Source organism: Trachemys scripta, chromosome 1, assembly GCF_013100865.1.
Source record: "Trachemys scripta elegans isolate TJP31775 chromosome 1, CAS_Tse_1.0, whole genome shotgun sequence".
NCBI lineage: Eukaryota > Metazoa > Chordata > Testudines > Emydidae > Trachemys > Trachemys scripta.
This window is the reverse complement of record NC_048298.1, coordinates 97,377,950-97,393,450: the sequence shown is the minus strand read 5'-3', so window position 1 is coordinate 97,393,450 and position 15,501 is coordinate 97,377,950. Positions and strand designations below refer to the sequence as shown.

General features: G+C 43.8%; 1 protein-coding gene across 2 annotated transcripts in view; it reads left to right on the top strand.

The window, feature by feature from the left end:
• Nucleotides 1-15,501, top strand: part of CHST11 (carbohydrate sulfotransferase 11) — a 240,620-nt gene that overhangs the window by 47,829 nt on the left and 177,290 nt on the right. The window lies entirely within an intron of this gene.

The following is a 15,501-nucleotide window of genomic DNA, read 5'->3' as shown; positions in this document are numbered from 1 at the left end:
GAAATGTGGATAACAATACTTCCTAGGTCTGTCTTGTCTATGTAGAGTGTAAGCTCTTTGGGACAGAGACTGTGCCTTATGATTTTATTTGTACAGCACCTAACACAACGAGGTCACAATCTCTGTGGGGTCTTTGGGCACTAGCACAATACAGATAATGTGTGAACATTAAATGTTCTAAACATTGGATGTTATTCTACCATAAATACATTGAGGATTAGGGTTCAGAAATCTGACACAATACACACACTGGATCACGTTCTGCCCTCATTGATACCTGTACAGATTTCACTGACCCTAGTGGAATTTGCCTAGGTGTAACTGAGGGTTACAGTTTTGGCCAAGTATTTCTCTTAGTGTATCAGTAAACACTGAGGCCAGAAGGGGTGTAACTCCATTGTCCCCAATGTAGTTGCACCTGCTTACATAAGCTCTGCATGTAACCTCTGAACTAGGTTAATCAGAGGTTTGAGTCTTTTCTGTTATGAACTGTGTGCTAATTTAGGAGTTCCTATTTTTAGCTGTGGAAGTCCCCAGTGCAGTCACTAGTCATGGCAGTCATGGGGGGCCTCTCCAACATTTGAACTGTTGTGGGCCTTAGATGCTGGGGATGAGCTACCCCTGTCCAGGTGAAGAATGTAATCCTTTGTACAATGTGTGTTACGTGTCTCTGTCTGTGCCCAGAGTTTACACTAATATATCCCCACCTAACTTCCATGATTTTTGGAGTTAGAGGATGATTCCCAGTGCTTGCCTGGGTTGTTGATCCTGTTGTGTCTATATGTAGAAGCCTGGTTGGTTTGTTTTGTTGGTGGTTACATCAAAATACTCATTTGCAGTAATAATGGATTTTGTAGCAGACCCAGAATCTGTGGAAAGGAATAATTAGTGATGGGGGCTTGTATGCATGTGATGTGCAGTTTCTTAATATTTTTTTAGTCCTGATTAAATATTCCCCCCCCCAATGCCATTGTTTGTTTTTGTTCATGCTTTCCTTGGAACCATGACTGGCATCAGCGATAGTTCAGCCAAAAACCCAGCCTGGAAAACACATCATAGCCGCAGGTCAGACAGTAAACACAGGTACATCAAATGCCAGCAGCTGGAGGAAACCAAACACTTGACTATGAAGTAAAAGGAGTATGTGTGCGTAATGAGAAAGCAGAGAAATAAAAACAAATACACACTACAACACCACCTGGAAGAGTTGTTTGTCTCTGGGATGTGTGGAGCAGTTCACGTTATCCTGTGGAATTACACATAAAGACGAAAGGAAAAGTGGACTTTCCCAACCAAACAGAAGCACCCCTTAAGGAAAAAAATCTTAACTACTGATCAGCTTACTAAGGGATGTGGTAAATTCTCTGTCACTTGGCTTTAAATCAAGATTGGATCCCTTTTTTTAAGATATGCCACAGTAGTCTCAGGATATTGGACTTGATGTAGGAATGACATTCTGTGGCCTGTGTTGTGCAGGAGGCCAGACTAGGTGATCATCCTGGTCATTTCTGGCCTTAAAATCTCTGTATTCCAAAATCTAGAAACTGCCTATGTGCTCGTCCTCAGCCAAACATCCTCTCTGATTCCATCCTCTCTAACTAGTCATTATTTCTGCTTCTCACTGGCTTTGGGAAGACAGGTTGTACGTACATTTATATAGTGCTTTACATCTTCAAAGTACTTTCTCACTACATTGTTGTGAGGTAGGTAAGCAAATATTTCCATTTTACAGCGAGACAAACACCTTTACAGAGTACAAAAACAAGTGGGCTAGTGCAGGGGTTGTCAACTTTTTTCTTTCTTTTTAACACCTCCCCCCCAACATGTTATAAAAATTCCACGGCCCACCTATGCCACAGCAACTGTTTTTCTGCATATATCCAGTAGCCGGCATTAGGGGATAGCAAGCAGGGCAATTGCCCGGGCCCCATGCCATAGGGGGCCCTGCGAAGCTAAGGTGCTTGGGCTTCGGCTTCAGCCCCAGGCAGTGGGGCTTGGGCTTTCTGCCCTGGGCCCCAGCAAGTCTAATGCCGGCCCTGTTCTCTGGTTTATTTTGGCAGACCCCTTGAAAGCTGCTTGTGGCACCCAAGGGGGTCCTGGGCCCCTATTGAGAACTGCTGGGCTAGTGCATGGTTGCCCACAGTTGAGGGTGCATATAACACTTTTTTTTTTCTTTGCGTGCATGTGTAATGCTGACAGACCCTGGTCGTTGGCAGGCAGGATCAAACCGGGGACCTTTGAAGCTTAGTGCATGAGCCCTCTACAGCATGAGCTAAAAACCAACTGCCTATTGGCTACGATTATAGAGCGCGTGCGCGCGCTCGCTCTCTCTCTCTCTCTCTTTTATTTATATATATATATATATATATATATATGAATCTCAGTGCCACTAGATTGGACAGAACAGCACACCCAGAAAGTGTGTGGGTTACATGTGCACAGAAAAAAGTGTTTAAAATTGTGTTGATTAATGGTCTTATAGGGCAGGCTAGGGTTTTATAGTTGAGGCCTAGCTTGCTTGCCCAAGGTCTCATCTCAAGTCATTGTTATATGCTTAAGGTGTTTCAGGTTAGTTGCCATGGCTTGGTCTTCCCCCTAATCTCTAGAATAGTTGATTTGAACCTTGACAATTTTACCGTATGCCTGCATGCATAGTGTCTTTTGCTGTAATCATGTCTGGTCTCCCAAGTTAAGCAAAGTTCTCTTGAGTCCTATTCTGAGAGGAGACCCTTCCAAGAAGCACCTAGATCAGGGGTCTCAAACACGCGGGCCGCATGCAGCCCATGGAGTTTATTTCCTGAGGCCCGCCATAAGTGCTGACTCCACCGGCAGCCAAGCTCCCTTCCTCCCCCGCCTCCCTCCTCCTCCCCGAGCGCGCTGCATCCCTCCTCCTCTGCCTACCTCCCAGCGCTTCTGGCGGCACTTAGGACTTTCCAGGAGGGAGGGGGGAGGAGCGGGGACGTGGCATGCTCGGGGAAGAGGTGGGGCGAGGATTTGGGGAAGGGGTTGGAATAGGGGCAGGGAGGGGGTGGGGACTTTGGGGAAAGGGTTGGAATGGGGGCAGGGAAGGGTGAGAAGAGGCGGGGCAGGTGCGGGGCCTCATGGACTAGACGAGCAGTCTGAGGTATGAAGTTCAGCATGTATGATTCTTTGCTGTGAGAAGTTGGGAAGTATGTTTGTTAAAAGTGGCAACATATTTTGTATGAATAGTTACTTTAAAAAGTTCCTGCCATTACAGCTATGTTGATAGATTGTTAGAGTAGATCATCATTAGTGTTCCTGACCACATAAGGAATAGTTACAGATGTTTATATTTTATTAAAACCCCTCTTTACATTACAGTTTTTAAAAAGTTAATACATTGACTTTTAATAGAATAGTATATTACTCTTCCTTTTTTTCATTTTTGACTATACTTTTGTATCATTGTATGAAAAGATTTCAGTGATGCGGCCCTCAGGCCAATGTACTATAGTCCTCATGTGGCCCTTGTGGTGATTTGAGTTTGAGATCCCTGACCTAGATGCTGAAGTAACAGGTGGCCAATGGGTAAAAATTCTTTTTATTCTCCTTTGTCTTTACTGAGTCCGTGTCAGATCTCGTAGTAGCTTTTGTAAAAGAATGAGTATCCTTGCCATGCTCCAGATTACGTTTGGTTTACCTAAATTCTCCCTGCAGTTTCCATTGGAAAAGGTTTTATTTACTTCCTGTCCTAACTGTTGTGTCCTCTGTGAAACTCTGCCTAAATACAGGGACAGAGACGTCACATCCTAGTATTCCCCCCCTATATTTTCCTAATTATGAAGAACATAAGGCCAAATTGCAAGTTTCTGCCCAACAATCCCCTAACACCTTTACAATGAAGCTAGAGAGGACAATGAAGTGCCTAGAGCCAACACCCACAGCAAGAAGTGAAGTATCTGATAGGTTCATTGTGGACGTAGTCAGTCTGGAGTTAAATGATCTAGCGAGAGAAACCTCTTGTATGGTGTTATCATCTCACAAAAATTAAAATGGATTGGGACTCATTCATTAAAGTGGCAATTCCTCTGGGCAGGAGCTGTGTCTTTTCTCTCTAAATAATTCCATGCACACCTGTTGCTTTATACAAATGTTAAAAAATAATTAACTAGTGAAGAAGGGATTGCTTGGCTGTCACTTTCATTGTCCTAAAACCATATGCAACCAATTTACTGTTTTTATTTTTATTAACCCACATCACTTTCATCATCAGGCTTTTTTCCTCTCTTGTCTCAAATGAATGTCTCAGAGCAAGCTACTGATACTGGTGCCCTCCACTGGGTGGAGAGAATAACTTATATGAAATACAATAGCATTCTGACCATATCATTTACCTTACTTCGCACATCAAGGCAATTCCTCTTAAAAGAGGGGAAGAGAATAATTAACAAAGCCGGGGTGAAAGTAAAATTGAACTCTTACCTGTATGGGGCTGGCTCCACCCCCCCGAAGGGGCAGGGCCTTGGGTGGAAGGGGTGGGGTTGGGGGTCAGCATCCCCCAACCAGTCCATCTGCGCTGCCTGGCCTGTGCCACCTGGGGCTCCAGCAGTGATTTAAAAGGGCCCGGGACTCCGGCTGCTACCGCGGTATCAGCAGCAGCTGGCGGAGCCCTGGGCCCTTTTAAATCGCTGGCCCTGGGGCAGCTGTTCCTTTTGCACCCTGCCTCAGTGGCCAAGGGAACTGGGGGGGGAGGGGGGGCAAAAGGGGCAATGATGTTAAAGCTCTGCTACAGCAGTGCTTTAAAGTCAGCTGTACGGCCCTGTACTGCTGGCCACTTTTTACCGGTTCTCCATACCGGCCCGTACCGCCTTACTTTTACCCCTGAACAAAGCATAAAACATCTTAGAAACACATTGTTTAATTCAGCGCCAAATTCTGCTGTCACTTACAGCAGTGTAAATCTGGAATAACTATTGAATTCAGGAACATGCACCTTACAATGAAAGATTGAGCTCCTTTAGTTTATCTAGTTTATTAAAGAGCAGATTTAAGAGGATACTTGAGCATGGTTTATAATTATCTACACAGGGAGAACGTATCTGACAGTAAAAGGATCTTTACTCTAGCAAGCAACAGTTGGAAGTTAATATCAGCAAAATTCAAATGTGAAAAAAGATGTAAATTTAAATGGGGCAGTTAACTAGTGGAACAGATTACCAAGAGAGGTGGTAAATTCTCAGTCACTTGGAGACTTTATTCAACACAAAGGCCTGTTCTACACGGGGGGGGGGGATCGATCCAAGTTACACAACTTCAGCTACGTGAATAACGTAGCTGAAGTCGATGTACTTAGATTGACTTACCGCGGTGTCTTCACTACGGTGAGTCGACTGCTGCTGCTCCCCCGTCGACTCTGCCTGCGCCTCTTGCTGAGCTGGAATACAGGAGTCGACAGGAAAGCGCTCGGGGATTGATTTATCGCATCTAGACTAGACGGGATAAATCAATCCCTGCTGGATCAATCGCTGCCCGCTGATCTGGCCGGTAGTGAAGACATACGCTGAATGTCATTCTGAAAGGCATGCTCACATCAGCCTTGAGCTTCATGCAAAAATCACTGAGTGAGAACTAAGGCTTGTTTTTTGCAGGAGGTCAAACTAGATGATCATAGACCCTGCTGGCCTTAAATTCATAGATTGCAGGTTGATTTTATGTAGTCAGTGGAGTTTTTTTTTATTTTATTTTATTTAAACTTATGCAGATGAGATCAGAATCTGGCTTTTGGTCTTTGATTCATAAATGGTAGTCGGCGGGAAAGAAAGTAATGCTATGTTTTATGTTGTTTCATTGTAGCAAAGTCTGCTGGTTCGATGCTTGGTCTGTCTTTTAAAATCCTCCGTCTGTCTCATAAAATCTTTATTGCCCAAATCTATGGGCCCAATCCTGCAGTCCATATTCCTTGCTCTGTTACCATTCCCATGGACTGTGAGAGGTATGTGTGATATGGTTCTATTCTTGGTCTGAAAGTGCCAGACTAAATGTGGTTCCAGAGCTTTGAGAAGTTTGCAGCTCCTTGGCTATTTTTAGGTGGGTCTGACACTAAAGGAAAATTAAAATTCATTTGTCTATTTGAAATATGTATTAAGTTGTGAGAGACAAAGGTAATTATTCCTCTTGATCTGAAAGGGCTAAAAATGAGTGAACTCTGTGCAATTATTATGTAACAGTTACCAATGACTGAAGTTGCACTCATTCTACCCTCCTTCACAGTTATAGTATTTTTCAGGTGATAGTGGTGGTGTCTTGTGTTAGTTGGTTAACTAGTGGATGGCACCCGTAAAATGCTGAGCACCTTCTTAGACCAGTTTCAAGTCCCTGGACATGAGCATCTTTCAACAGATGCCCAGTAGTTATGGCCCTAACTAGGCAATTGGGTTCAATTCACCACTCTGCGAGATACTCTGTGTGACTTTGGGCAAGTCACTTACTGTCTGTGCCTCAGTTTCCCCTCTATAAAATGGAGATAAAGGGACTCCCAGTGAGGTAGGGAGGATAAACGCATTAAAGATTGAGAGGTGTCCAGATACAGTAATGAGGACCACAGAAGTATCTCAGATAGATACAGAGAAGCATTTAGCATCTCTTAAGATCTTCCCCTAAAAGAGAGACAGCATTTGCCTTTGCTAGATTAACTGTTATGTCCTCCTTTTCATGAAAACAAGGACATTTTGTAAACTCTGGGAGAGAAAAAATATAGCATCTTTTACTACTGCTCAGATGATTAGTGCAGTTCCACAGAATGAATATTACTAATGTGTTCCATAAACCATGGAAGGTAATTGTCATGGAAATTTTAGGGGTAAAGCAAATTGTTCTATGAAAATGAAATGATTATGATTCCCCGTGGCTGATTAAGTAGCTTACTATGAAACATTAATTAATATTTATGGAGATTGGTAGTGATTGTGAGAGCTAGTCCTTGTAGCTTTATATCCATTACAGATACAATTTGTTAGCTGTGTAAATATACAATAGCAGTGCATACAGGACATGTTAACACAGTTCAAAAGATAAAAATCTCAGGCAGTTTTAATGCTTGTACAGTTTATTCAATCAACAATTACATCTATTTTGGTAGTGCAGTGAAGTAAGCAAAATGGGACCTACCCTGTTCCTATGGAAGTCAGTAGGAAAATTCCCACTGACCTTAATGAAAGCAAGATCTGGCCATTTACCTACATTGTCAAATAACCTTTTTTACAGGTACCAATTTGGGAAGGGTTATAATATTTATATTGTGATGCTCAGTTGAATTTCTATTATGATGTTCATCTTCTCAAAATACAGTTTTTAACAATGTCAGGTACATTCCATCATAATAAAGATGACACTTCAGTAATGGTTAAGTGGATTCTGCTTTGGATAGCAGCAAAATAAACCCAGTCCCCACCCCCACCCCAACAAAGAGGCATTTAGAGTACAATCCCTTTACTGGATGTATTTCATTTCTATTTTGAATGATTCGTAGGTCTGTTGATCTGCAAAATCTACAGGAGCTGAGTGACACAACTCCAGGCTCTGTTTTGATTCTGAAGATTTTTGTCAATTTAATTGTATTTTGGGCTATCTTGATTCCTCCCCTCCTTCCCCCATGTGTTCTTGCTTTAGCTCTTAATTATTCTTAGCCCAGGCAACTAGTTTCTGGTTAGTCTTGCTTCCAGTTTATCATTATCTACTCCTAAATATGCAGGCCAAGATTTTCAAAAATAGGTGCCTAAATTTGGCTTTCAAATCCACATGTATATTTAGGGGTCTAACTTTAGGCACAGGGGGCTGGATTTGATTACTTCCTTCTGGAGGTCCCATCCAGCCCTACATTGCTATGATTCAGACACCTACCTGAAAGCTGCCTGACTTTTCAAAAGTGCTGATCACTCAGGAGCAGCCATGGAAGTCATGGCAGTGACTTGTACTTAGACTTAAAGTAGATGGGAGCTGCTGGGTTGCCCAGCTCTTTTGAAAATCAGGCCACTTTTTTTATTTAGATGTCTAAATATATATTTAGGAGCCTAACTCTAGGTACCTCTTTTTGAAAATCTTAGCCACAGATTGCACCTTATAAAGGGTTGGATGTTCAGAAACATCTTAGTTACTTAAGAGCACAAGTCCCATTTGAAAGACAAGTGGAGTTGCGTGCCTAAGTCAGTTAGGCATTTTTGAATATCTCAACCCAAATAGTTAACTGTTAAAAATATGAGTGTGGTGCATTAGAATGGCTCCTCTGGGCACTGTAGATCAGACGGTGTGATTTATGAGAGAATGCCTTGCCCAGGGCCCTAAGCATACTAACCCTGGTGTACTGGCCAAAGCCTAGTGAGGGTAATTTAAATTAAATTCAGCCTACAAACATTTTCTCTGCAGTTTCAGTTGGAAAAAAATATTCCTGTCCTAAATGATTGTGCAGATGGCTACCTGATTTCACTCCCAAAATATACAAACAGGTTGGATTTATAGGTGACATAGCTGGTGTTATACCAATAGAATAAAAACCAGCAGGATCTTATTAAGAGGGATAAGGCAAAGATGCCACATTTATTGTAAATATAATGATAAAGCAAAAGATAAAAGTAAACGTTGTTTGACTACTTATTCCTATTACTACTTATTCCTTATACACACACACACACAGATAGATAGATGTATTTACACAATCATTTATTTAAGTTCTGTATAGGTGTTATAGTTACCAGCCTAGAAGTTGCTCATGCCAAGTTACTGCTCCTGGAGGCTAGCAGAAGAACCAGAGACTCAAAATCCTTAGTCTTGAGAGTCCATTCTTATAGGAATTAATTCCTATGTTAGTCTATGGGAGCTGTTTCATTCTGCTGTTGCTGACTCAATCAGCAGATGGCACATTCCTGGTGGCTCCAAACTGTCCAAAGTTTGTGTTTCTCATCCTTCCAGGTGATGGGGTGGATCCCAGTTTACCCTCTGGGGATTCTGGTGGTCCACTTTACACATTCTTCGGCCGATGGATACTCCCTTTCTAGGCTGGCACCTCCCTAACCATTCATGTACATCAAGCATTCATCAATATACATTCCATAACTTAACCATATTTTAATTTACTGTCTCCACCACTTTCAGGGTATGTGCTAATTCATTTGAGACTCCCGGCCTTTTTTGGGGGTCTAGGAGCCGTTGCTGTTACAATGAAGTGAAAGTCACTTAACGGCTTATAGTGTTTGTTTACATTGTATCAATTACTTCAAGAACAAAGTCAATTAACTTGTTTGTAAGTTTTACATAGTAATAAAGTATCTTTCACAGGATAGATACAATCAATGGTTTCTACAGACAGTAGCTTACAAGTTTTAACAGAAGACCCAAGAGATTTTTGTACTTGGTGAAACTGTTGGCTTTTAAAGTGTGGGGGACAAATTATTGGGGGGGTCACTGTCACTTGGGGGAATCACTGTTAGTACCTTCTTTAATATCCCTACACTGGGTCATTGAAGAAGTCCCAAAATATGTGGACCATGTTTCCAGGCCCTTACATCCAACCCGGCAGTTCCCCCTCCTGTTGTGGATGGCTTGTAGGTTGAGTTTTTATGGCAGCAAGGATTGGGGTGGAAAGCCTCCCCCATTGGTTCCTTGGTAGATGCTGATTGTCAGGTTGCAAGGTATACAGAATTTGGCATGCAGTGCTCAAATAAACCAGCTGTTGCAGGGTGAGAGCAACAGAAGAACAAGTCAGAATCCTTGGCGGTGACTGATTTTTCCTTTTGCACATCACATATTACAGTAAATACTGCTCAGTGGCCAGAAGCCTTGCGGTACATATTAGTCCAGATGAAAACAGAATTTATCATAAAAAGTGTGAACTTTTTGGCACTCAGCATGGTCTTTATGTATTGTTTTACAAAATGGTGTGTATATGTTTGTGTGTGTGTGTGTGTGTGTGTGTGTGTGTGTAGTTTTTTAAAAGCTGAGGTAATAAGCTGCACAGAGGAAGCCATTGGCAGCGTACAAGACCTTTTATTGGGTCTACCATAACAGGAACTATGCTATGTATTCTTGAGCGCCATCTACTGGCACTTTGTACATCTGTAAATAGTTAATAGAGAGCTCTCTTGTAACATGGACTAAAAACGAGAAGAAGTTCTTTTGCCATCAGTTATATCCATCTATACCTCTCAACCTGCAAAGGCCTAAATGTGTGACACAATGTGTGACAGACTCAGGGTCAGACCCATGATTAGCTTAATGGGGTCTGAGGGACAACAACAATGACACACGCAGAAAACTGAATTCATTCCTGTAGTGTAAATAATTCTATTACATCAGTTTCATGACTTTTTATTTTTCACGTAAATAATTTTCAACCATAAGAGGGGGAGGGGGGCATAGATACCAAATTTGTGTGGATTTAACATAGCGTTAACATCCCATTCAAATTACAAACGACTCTAAAGGACTATTTAGTTGATGGTTCTCAATACGTGACAGCCAGGACTTTTCTCTAAGATTCCATTCATTTTACATGTACAAAACCTAAGCTTTCATAATGCTTTCCCCTTAACATATTAATAGATGCAAATGCATATGCATCTTATCAGTGCATTTAGTTGCTTAGCACTGAGGTCTGCATTTTCTCTTCCTCTGAAAATTGTTTGAAACTATTTCATAAGGAAGCATTTAGGTGGTTTTAACTGACTGTTGAAGTGTTGCACAAATTGTTCCTGTTTTTAAAGGACTTACGGAGAACCACAATCTCCAGCAGCTATTTAGGAGCCTAACTCCATGTACAGTATTTGGCTCTTTGAATAGGAGAGCAACTGGGAGAATAATAAGATAGGGTTGCCATATTTTAAAAAAACAAAAAGAGGACACTCCACGGGGCCCCGGCCCCGCCCCAACTCTACCCCTGCCCCGCCCCTGCCCCACCCCAACTCCACTCCTTCCCCAAAGCCCCGCCCAAATTCTGCCCCCTCCCTTGAATGCTCCGCCCCCTGCTCCTCCCCCTCCCCTGCTTCCCGCGAATCAAATGTTCACGGGAAGCCTGAAACAGGCAGGCAGCAGGTAGGCTGGGGCTGGGACTGGGGTGGTGGCGGGGGGTTGGGGTGGGCGCGAGGAGGCGTGGCCCAGTCCACCCCCCCCCGGCCGAGCGGCTCTGGCCTCGGTGTCTCCAGCCCGGCTCAGCTCGGGCCCTGGGGCGCCGGCCCCGGTTCCGGCCGAGCGGCTCTGGCCTGTCCCGGCCCCGGCGGCTCTGGCCCCGGCCCCGGCGACTCCAGCTCGGGCCCTGGGTCACCGGCCCCAGCCGAGCGGCACCAGCCGGCGGCTGAGCACCCCCAACCCCTGTCCCAGCGGCTCCGGCCCGGCTTGGCTCGGGCCCCGGTTCCGGCCGAGCAGCTCCGGCCTGGCCCCGGCCGAGTGGCTCCGGCCTGGCCCTGGCCGAGCGGCGCCAGCCGGCGGCCGAGCACCACCAGCCCCGGGGGCTCTGGCTCTGGCCCCAGCGCCTCCAGCCCGGATCCAAGCCCCACAACCCCTCCCTATTTTCCCAGACATGCCCGGCTTTTTGGAATTTCCTCCCAGATGGGGATTTGAGGACCAAAAAGCCGGACATGTCCAGGAAAATCCTGACGTATGGTAACCCTAAATAAGAGAAAATGAATCTGGAGACTATAAGGGCAGAAAGATGGGTGCAGTATCATCTATTGCCTTGAGCAAGCAGACATCTGTAGAAGCTCATCATTACAGTTGTTCTCACGCAGATCCTCTGATAAGGTATTGAAAGATGGGGAGAAGCCATTTATAGGGCGAAGAGAGTGGAATCTAAGGAAGCTAATGTGAAGAAATTAAAAATAATGAAAGGGCGGAAAACCCTTTGTAAATCTCTTACTCTGTGTCATGCACAGCTGCTAAGAGCGTGGGAGATGCCAATCTAGGGCTGATGGAACAAAGATCCCACCTCCAGGAATTCCCATCACAAGTTCTGCCTGTATGCAGAATGGAAACAGCAGTTCAGTGTCCTCCTGATTTCACTTAATCAGTTCATTTTTTGCCTTGAAACAGCAGTGAGATTAAAAAAAAAAAAAAAAAAAAGAAATGTGTTTTTTTGTATTTGGTTTAGCCTCCCGTCCCCCACTATAGTGTCTTCCAGGTTCCTTGAAACTGTCAATTTCCTATCTGCACACCTTGGAGTGCTTTTTCCCAATCTATCCCTTCAGCCTGGTTCATGAGATCTAGAAATAATACAGTGCTTGGAGCACAGTTCTTCATCTCTGAATAGAAGATATTAAACATTTATTCTGTGCTAAGAATGATTCTAATGTTTATCTTTTGCTTGGAGTACTCAAACAAGCACAGGTTAAAGCTAGATGTAACCCAGGTAGATCAAAAATGTATAGCCCCAAAGCCACTCTCTGGAAAGGATAGTGAAAGCAGGGCCGCCCGGGGGGGGGGGGGGGAGGGGCAAGTGGGCAATTTGCCCCAGGCCCCAGGCCCCACAGGGGCCCCCATGAGAATATAGTATTCTATAGTATTGCAACTTTTTTATGGAAGGGGCCTCCGAAATTGCTTTGCCCCGGGCCCCCTGAATCCTCTGGGCAGCCCTGAGTGAAAGAGGCAGGGCTAGAAAAAACTCAAGCTGCGTAGGTGGGACTAGGTAAAAAAATACATTTCCCCGCTCCTTGGGAGCATGGGCAACCCATTTCACCATGTATTTGGGGGAGAAGGATTTCTGAATTGGAGGGTGGCCAGCATAGAGCATGTAGGTTTCCTTTTCTTTTCCACTCTGAAACCTTTTTTGCTGGTGAGTCTTGACAAACAAACAACTTCAAGGTCCTGGTTCAGCAAAGGACTTAAGTATGTAGCTAATTTTAAGCACATGAATAATCGGGATGAATTGTATGCTTAAATGCTTAATTGAGTTGAGTGAAGTCCTCATTAAGGAAGCTGAACAGACCATTCATCTCCATAGAAAAGAGCAACATATTTCAGAAGAACTAGTGATAGGGTGACCAGACAGCAACTGTGAAAAATCAGGACAGGGGGTGGGGGAATAATAGGAGCCTATATAAGAAAAAGACCCCAAAATTGGGACTGTACCTATAAAATCGGGACATCTGGTCACCCTAACTGTTGAGTATATTTTTCCAAGTACTTCTGCCAATGTTACAGGAGGACTTGATGTTAACATAGGCCTATTTCTACAGTCTGTACTCATGATGAGTAGTGCTTACTCATACAAGTAGTCCCCCTGAAGTCAATAGAACTACTTGTATGAGAAGGTGTAACTTAGCACAAGGAAAAGATGTGGAATCAGGCTAAATGATTTTAAGTTGTTCAGGGCAGGGATATTGTCTGTTTTATACAGTGCCATGTATATTTATGGTGCTGTATAAATAATGATTAACAGTTCCCTGCTGAAGTAATAAGCTGGGCACTTCGAACTATGGAAACAGAGAGATCTTTCATTTCCTTTCAGAATGATGCCCCCTAAAATCTCTGAAATCAACGTTAATTATCCCTGATTTATTAAGTTCAGGTCCTGTACATCACATATTTGCCTCCATCTTCCAAATCTGCGTCCTTATACAGGAGCATTTGTAGCTCTGCTCAAGACCTGTGAGAGTTCTGCTGCTAAAGAGGATGTTTAGGAAATGGAAGAAAAAGAAAAGTAACTAGAAGATTGTGGCTCTTCACTTCAGAATCACCATGTTTCTACACAGGGAAAAGAACCTGAGCATTCTGAAAAACTAGTCCACAGAGCCAGGAAAGACTTGTTCCAATGGAAATACGAGAGACCATGATTAAAGCTCTTGGTTTTCAGTCAGACGGGGTGGAGGAAAAAGAAACAAAGCAAGTTTTCATTTTAAAAATAAAAACCCAGTATGTTGCAGTGGGTTCCACTGCATTCCTCTGTATCATTAATGCCAAGTGAGAACCACCAGATATGGGCTTATGTCTGAACAGGTAACGTGCAAAGTTTTAAAAATAAAAAGGGACCAGTCAAACTGATGTCCTCCAATTCATTATAATAAGTTGGCCTATTCCTCTTAGCAATGGTGTTCCTATTATGTCTGTATGTACAGTATCAGAATTGGGAGGCACGATGGAATAAAGACAATTTCGCACATTTCTCCAGGATAAAGTCTTCAGAACTTCACTGCACAGGATTTCCAAGATCAACTCTGTTTTACAGATCTCATAACAATTTATCTTGACTGCTTTTTTTTGTCCTCACCCAAAAAAGTAAAAAGGCAAAATGTGGTATTTGGTTAAATGATTGGTGGGCAATGATGAGGATTCATTTAAACAAAGCTAAATATTATAGGCCATCTCAATTTCCTTTCTCCCTAAATGTAAGGGTTATAAAGCTGAGAGAGCTGCTTGAGCCAGATGGCTAGAGTTGAGTCATAGAAGCATGCGCAAAGCTGTGAGGAAAGTCTCCTTGAGAAATTAAATCCCATTCCACTAGTTCTTTCCTCTTCCTGAGCAGAAAGGACTTGTGTGTCATCTGATCACATTTGCAATGTGGCAGTTTGGCTCACTGTGCACATTTTCCCTGAACACAATGGGATAAATTGTGGATTTATCACTAGCTCTGAGTAAGGGGCAGTGTGTATTTGTGCTATGCACGGAGCAGACCTGGACCAAATTGTAACTCAGTTGAAATTTGGTCCCTGGCTCCTCTCTCACTCCAGGGGGAAATAATCAGTGCCTTCCCTTTTCATGGTGCAGATTACGGTAATAGAGAGAGCCTGGAGCACTAGGCCTGGTGCAAGATCTGAGGCCTGAACCAGAGGCTGTGAACCAAAGTCAGGCCATGTATTCAAATAGTTGTTTACAAGTTCACTGTCCAGTATATGAACTTGGCAAAGTTGTTGCTAATGTACTAGGCACTAGATATTTACATAAAAATATTCTAGCTAGTACAGATACATCCCAATCTAGTACAAGATAAGATGGTTTGACAACATAATGAATAAGGTTGTTTTGTCCAAGATATTAGGAACAAGGGGAAGTAACAAACAGATGTCATGAAATACATAAGGTGGTGTGTACGGTAACTCCTCACTTAAAGTTGTCCTGGTTAAGGTTGTTTTGTTGTTACGTTGCTGATCAATTAGAGAACATGCTCATTTAAAGTTCTGCAATGCTCCCTTATAATGTTGTTTGGCAGCCGTCTGCTTTGTTCCCTGCTTGCAGAAAGAGCAGCCCGTTCAGCTGTCCCTCCCCCCACTGCCATGTGCTGCTCCTGCCCTCTGCCTTGGAGCTGCTCCCGGGAGCCTCCGGCTTGCTGTGTGCGGGGAGGGATGAGAGCGGGCAGGGCCGGCTCCAGGCACCAGCTTAACAAGCAGGTGCTTGGGGCATCCGAAGGAGAGGGGCGGCACCTGCGGCAATTCGGGGGCGGCAGGTCCCTCACTCCCTCTAGGAGTGAAGGACCTGCCGCCGAACTGCCGCCACTGATCGCGGCTCCCCCCTCCCCCCAATTGCCGCTGCCGGTCGCGATTGCGATCGTGGCTTTTTTTTTTT